The sequence below is a fragment of the Amblyraja radiata genome, chromosome 21, assembly GCF_010909765.2.
Source record: "Amblyraja radiata isolate CabotCenter1 chromosome 21, sAmbRad1.1.pri, whole genome shotgun sequence".
In the NCBI taxonomy this organism is placed as follows: domain Eukaryota; kingdom Metazoa; phylum Chordata; class Chondrichthyes; order Rajiformes; family Rajidae; genus Amblyraja; species Amblyraja radiata.
Window position 1 is genome coordinate 35,254,646 of NC_045976.1, and position 6,832 is coordinate 35,261,477.

Genomic DNA, 6,832 nt, shown 5'->3' on the forward strand with positions numbered 1-6,832 from the left:
GTTATATAAGACAATGGTAATTCCCATTTAAAGTATTGTATTCAGTTTTGGTCATTGAATTATAGGAAAGCTGGTATAGAAAAGATTTACGAGGATGCTGCCAGGCCTCTTCAGGCGTGTGATACTGAGGGAGGTTGAGCAGACCAGGACTTCATTTGTTGGAGTGTAGAAGGACGAGGGCTGATCTTATAGAGGTGTACAAAATCATGAGGGGAACAGATCTGGTAAATGTACAGTCTTTTGCCCCGAGAAGTGGATGGGAGAACCAAGGGACAGGTTTGTGGTGAGGGGAAGGGAAGATTTAATAGGAACCCGAGGGATAACTTTCTATTTATTTATTTTTTAGTACAACTGGTGGCGAGTATATGGAACAAGCTGCTGGAGGAGGTAGTGGAAGCAGGCACTATAACATTTAAGAGACATTTGGACAGCATAGGCTTAGAGGGTTATGGACCATGAACAGGCAGATGCGGCGTGTTGATCAGCATGGGCAAGTTGGGCCAGAGGGCCTATTTCTACGCCGAACGAATCTACAACATCCTTAAAGGTATTATGTAGATAAAAGTTGTTCTGCCGTAGCAATAACATTTCACATTAGAGGCACACTCCAAATTGAAGGATGTGTGCAAAATATTAAACGTAGCCCCTCAGATCTATATTTCAAGGTAAATAAACTTCAGTCGGTTGTGATGCAAGAGACATCCTGTCCACATCTTTAGCAGATTACATGTCCCTTGGATATTCCAAATATTTTTTGCCTGCAAATGCTCAAATATTTTTTGCTTTAATTTGAAGAGTTTAGCAGATTACATGTCCCTTGGATATTCCAAATATTTTTTGCCTGCAAATGCTCAAATATTTTTTGCTTTAATTTGAAGAGAACACACCTGCAATATTGAATGCAGTTTGGTTACCTTCCCTAAATGAGGATAGTCACTGAAAGTAAACATGCAGGTACAGCAGGCAGTGAAGAGAGCTAATGGCATGTTGGCCTTCATAACGAGGATTTGAGTATCAGAGTAAAGAGGTTCTTTTGCAATTGTACAGGGCCCCGGTGAGACCACATCTGGAGTATTGTGTGCAGTTTTGGTCTACTAATTTAAGGAAAGACATTCTTGCTATTGAGGGAGTGCAGCGTAGATTCACGAGGTCAATCCCCGGGATGGCGGGACTGTCATATGAGGAAAGATTGGAAAGACTGGGCTTGTATTCACTGGAATTTAGAAGGATGAGCGGGTATCTTAAATAGAAACTTATAAAATTATAAAAGGACTGGATAAGCTAGATGCAGGAAAAATGTTCCCAATGTTGGGGGAGTCCAGAACCAGGGGCCACAGTCTAAGAATAAAGGGGAGGACATTTAAAACTGAGATGAGAAAAAACTTTTTCACCCAGAGTTGTGAATTTGTGAAATTCTCTGCCACAGAAGGCAATAGAGGTCAATTCGCAGGATTAATTTAAAAGAGTTAGATGGAGCTCCAGGGGCCAGCGGAATCAAGGGATATGGGGAGAAGGCAGGCACAGGTTACTGATTGTGGATGATCAGCCATGGTCACAATGAATGGCGGTGCTGGCTCGAAGGGCCAAATGGCCTCATCCTACACGTATTTTCTATGTTTCTATACAACCATTACTTTATTTATGAAAAGGATTGCGCCTTGAAAAAGATTATGAAATGGCTGAGTGAAATGTTCTACGGGCACTTCAGTACAGTTTTCCCATACTGAGTTATTCAATATGATGAAAGATAGTGGTGCAAAAGACATATCCCAAAGAAACAAAGGCATTAAGAGTGAGGAATTACTTGGATTAGAAAGAGATAGCAATAGGTTCACTAAACTGATCTACGAGAAAGGGCTATGAACAATAGTGCTAAAAGGCATTCTCAATAAAACTTTCAATTAAATAGCCCAACGGACAAGTAAGTGTTTCCTCCAGTTCTCAGTATTAACCTATTATGCCCTCAAAGAAATGTATATATTTCAAACGGCTCACCTTTTAAAATTCTTCTATTTTCCAGATAAAATGGGCCTATTGTACTAACTCAACGAAAATGCAGTTAACCCTCTCTTTCTAAGAATCAACCAATGCATTCAACTTCTGTTGCATCTCCTCCAAGACGATTTTATCCTACCTTCAGTAAGAACAAAATTGCACAGTACTTCAAACATGGCCATATCTAAATCAATAACAATGGCAACAAAAGTTCCTTACTCCTAAACTACAGTGCCTTTCAATGAGGATGAATATAACACATGCCTTCCTAATTGCATCAGGTAGCTGCATCTAACTTTTGAGATTCATGTAATGAACGCCTAAATCAACTTAGACATAATGAACTGCAGATGCTGGTTTACAAAAAAAGACAGCAAGTGGTGGAGTAACTCAACGGGTCAGGAAATATCTCTGGAGAACACGGATAGGACGATGTTTTGGGTCAGACCCTTCTGAAGTGCCCCAACCCGAAAATTTGCCTATCCATGTTCTCCAGATATGCTCTCTGACAGTCGAGTTACTCCATACTTTGTGACCCAAACCAACTTCATTACCTTCGGCTTTGCTATTCTTACATTAAATTTTACTTTCACCACATTTGCCATTTTTCTGACACTGACTAGAACTGTTGTATGATATTGAAATTGTGTATTAGCTAATTTTATTGTCCAAAGAATCCCGGTTTCTTAGTGCTCTTACCCGATTAATTCTGCAATTTCCCTTTTTCAATAAAATATCACCATGAGATTGGTAGATTCTTGACCAGTAATGGTGTCAGGGGTTGTGGAGAGAAGGCAAGTGAATGGGTTTGAGAAGGAAAGATAGATCAACCATGATCGAATGGTACACCTGATGGGCCGAATTCTGCTCCTCGAACCTATGAACTTATTCCTTTTGGAAATTGTAATTCAATGTATTGTAACCCTTTCAATAATGCATAGCAGATATTAACTCATTGAAAAATATTCTAATGGTACTGATGTGTAAATGTCCAATTACCTTAACATTTGTCTTTTCGTTACGGATTGAACTACTGGTAAAATTAATTCCTCCACACCTGCCCTTTTCATATACCAATTACATCCAAATGATGCGTGTGCAAGGAGAAAAAATGTCATTAGTGTACTAAAATAAATTACACTGAATTAAAGTCAAAGATAGACATGTTAAACTTATCAGCAGCAAGATTCCACAACGTGCAAAATAAATACACAGTACTTTCCTAATGCTTGTTGGGAAAAAAAATGATGGCCAATACATCCATAGAATACTTTTTTTAAATTATAAATAGTGGCCATTTAGTAGTCAAATACATTTATTTGAGGAGTCTATGCCATCTAGATACACTTTTCCCAGTGAGCTTTTCATTATTGGCCACTAAGTCACATTTGACCAAATTGTGAAACATCCTTTCTCCACAGAAACCAACCTGACCCTCCTGCAGATTACCACTTTAATTCTCCATGCCACTCTGACCTACTTGTCTATGACATCCTGAACTGCTATAATGTGACGGAATGAAAACTTGAGAACAGCATGTCACGTGTATTGCAGCTTTCCTGACCCAAAATTGAATTTTCCAACTTTGGGTAACTCAAATTCTCTGGCTATTTCTGTGAAATTTGATCTGTTTTTCCATCCCTCATTAATACTGTCCGACCTATTGGAATATTCCTCAGTCCAGTTATTAGCAAATGCACTACGCATCTTTGGTCATATTAGCACTATCTAGTGCTTTCATTAACCAAATTCACCCGAAAGACCCTGAAAATTCAGCCTCATAGCAACTTTATTCTGACACCCTCTGTTGTATCCATCTCTTCTTTCAACTTCCCTGCACTTTGGAACTATTTTTTAACCTCTGGTCCTGGCTTATGCTTGTAGTTCTGGGGTCACTGGCTTATTCCCATACATTTCATGCAAGATCTTATAAATGGCTCTAAACCGTTCAAATGGTTGCCATAAAGAAGTGTTGGATGAATTGAAATTGCTTCCAAATAAATATTCAGATGAAAGACTTTGACATTTGCTCCCCAACTTCAAAAGCTTAGTTCTGAGGTCATAAGCATCTTTGTTCGTGCTGTATTAAACATATTTAAACTATATTAAACCAAACTAGACTGTAACATTGATCTCATATTTACTAGATTTAAATTTTGGAACATATCTATGCCTTTATCAAAACTATTTATTTCCACAGCTGAAGCCTTGCTGCTCAACTCTTTTGATGCTTAAATCCTCATCTATGCCTTTGCTACCTTGAATCAAAAACATTTCCAACTAGCTTTCCGTGTTCTATTCACCATCACTTCAAGACCATCCAAACCATATCCACGTTCACTCATTGTACTTAAGCTATAATGGTTCACGGTAACTGATTTTAAAGCTCAGATTTTGGTTTTCAAAAAATCTCCAAGAACATTGGCCACCCCCGAAATTTCCAATGTAATCGCACTAGCACAAGTGCCCTGAATTTCAGGTGAAAAGGCAGTAAACTGAAATTTCTGCCTTAAATATCACCAACCTCTTCCTTCTTCAGCAGTCTTATTTCAGTCATGGTTAGAAACATAGAAAATATGTGCAGAAGGCCATTTAATATGATCAGGGCTGATCATCCAAAATCAGTACCCCGTTCCTACTTTCTCCCCATAGCCCTTGATCCAGTTAGCCCCAAGAACTATATCTAACTCTAGTTAATTAGGTATCCTTATATCTCTTTGTAGTTCAATGGCCCAGCAACTGTGTTTTTTTCCTCCATATACCGCTTAGGATGCATTTGTAATGTTGAATATACATGGTGCTAATCAAGAAATAAAGAGTGTGCAAGAAGGAACTGCAGATGCTGGTTTAAACCGTAGACACAAAAAGCTGGAGTAACTAAGTGGGACAGGCAGCATCTCTGGGGAGAAGAAATGGGTGACGTTTCAGAACTAGACCCTTCTTCAAAGAGTGTTTATTTCATATGCACAATAATGTTGCAGCTTTACAGGTTTAAATGCAACACTATACTGCACAATAAATTCACTTATTCTTGATAATTATTGAAGACAAGCTTACTCAAATATAATTCCAGTCTTTGGGCAAAATTAGAAATGGTTACTTCCAAAAGTTCTGTATATGTACTTAGTGTTCTACAATCCAGATTTTCTATGCCTGGAAATATATCAACTACTTTCGACTAACATTTTGAATACAATTTTTTAGTGGCTAACTATGGTTGTCTGGTACTATTATAATCATTGTTTATTCAGTACATAGGCAATTATTAAAATCTATATTTACCATTTTAACACTTTAAAGAATACGCCTTTTCCTTAACTGCACCTACTTTAAACCTCCTTTTCAAATAACCATCAGTTTTTTTTACCGCTCTTACTAAATTGCTCCTCTCCTAGTTGTTTTCAGTGCTGCAAATCAAAGTTTTATGTTAAAGAAATTGCTTGCACAAACCAAAAAATTAGATTTTCAAATTCTGATGAAGGACAGCAAAGACCCCAAACACAATGCAAATCTTGTGTTCTAGCTCCCTTACCCCCCCCCCCCCCCCGAAAAGCATTAAAGCTAATTAAAATACATGCGCATTGAGAAACGTGTTTTATTTTAAACACTCAAGGTAGTCAGATATAACATGTGATGATACACATACAAACATTCCAATTGGAGCATTTAGACAAAAGTGACATTACATTCATTCCTACCTTACATGTAAGCATATTTTAGCACAACTTAACAAATAGCGAATCTTACAATTCTACCCCAATAAACAATCCAAACGCAAAATCGTTGCAAAGTCGAGGCTTTTTATCCCTCTGTTTAATTATGCTACGCGCGTAAAACCTTGATTGTTTTCATTTTTACTGAATTCCTGCTCAATTTGTACGATTTTTATTTTTTTTTAACGCACAACCGTTTAGTAATCACTCGGTAAACCTCGAAATACACGACGTTCAAAAACTCCGCCCTGGGACCCATTTTGAATAGAAATACTTAGTAGTTTGGAAGCTACAGGAATGAGTCCTGAAGCGGCAACCGGGTTATCAAACATCCAAAAGGGAGCATTGACTCGGCACAGGGGCCCGTGGCAGGGACAAGGAACCTGCTCCCACTCCAAAGCCTGCTCAATGCTCGGGAGTTTATTCCACCCCCGAATCCCTTTTTCTTCCTCCTCCCTTAGTCCCGCCAAAATCCAGCCCTGTTAACAGGCGGGCCTAGTGCGGCCTAGTCCCTCTCGCATTGCATTTTAAGCTCTTCCCCTCCGTACAAAATTCGGTTAGGCAGCTCTTTCTCGTCCTTTTATGAAGCAAAACACCCGTTTGCGCGACCGGGCGGCTTTTGGGATCCGATTTGCGACTGCGCCAGGGCCGAAATGTGGAGAATGCGCGGTGCGCACTAACCTCAGAGCGGCTGCGCCGAAGGCCTGGAACTCGGTCTGTCTCTCCGTGTCTGCGCTGCCAGCACCCACCGCGCAGGCGCTACGCTGTCTGCCAGCCCCTCCCCCACCGCGCAGGCGCTACCCTGCCAGCCAGCCCCTCCCCCACCGCGCAGGCGCTACGGTGTCTGCCAGCCCCTCCCCCACCGCGCAGGCGCTACGGTGTCTGCCGGCCCGCTCCTCCCATACCGCGCAGGACCAAAGATCTTCTTATAGCGCAGGACCGCCCTTCCCCCACCGCCTACGCAGTACGCTCCACGGCACCGACTAAGTCACTTGAGTTATTCAAGCTTTTAGTATCTATCTTCACCTTGCATCTTACGACTGAGGTAGATTCTTACCCTGAAATTGGTACCAGTTTAAATCAAGAAGTTGAAATATTCTTTCAGATTGAGGTATGCATATAAC

The 6,832-nt window shown here is 40.3% G+C and overlaps 1 protein-coding gene across 10 annotated transcripts in view; it reads right to left on the reverse strand.

Annotated features, from left to right (window-relative positions):
- nrf1 (nuclear respiratory factor 1) overlaps positions 1–6,520 on the reverse strand; it is a 69,296-nt gene extending 62,776 nt beyond the window's left edge. For all 10 annotated transcript variants that reach the window (XM_033040071.1, XM_033040066.1, XM_033040064.1 and 7 more), the window contains exon 1: positions 6,390–6,520. The gene's annotated coding sequence lies outside the window, so the exon portion shown is untranslated. The remainder of the gene's footprint in view (positions 1–6,389) is intronic.
- Between the last annotated feature and the right edge of the window lie 312 nt (positions 6,521–6,832).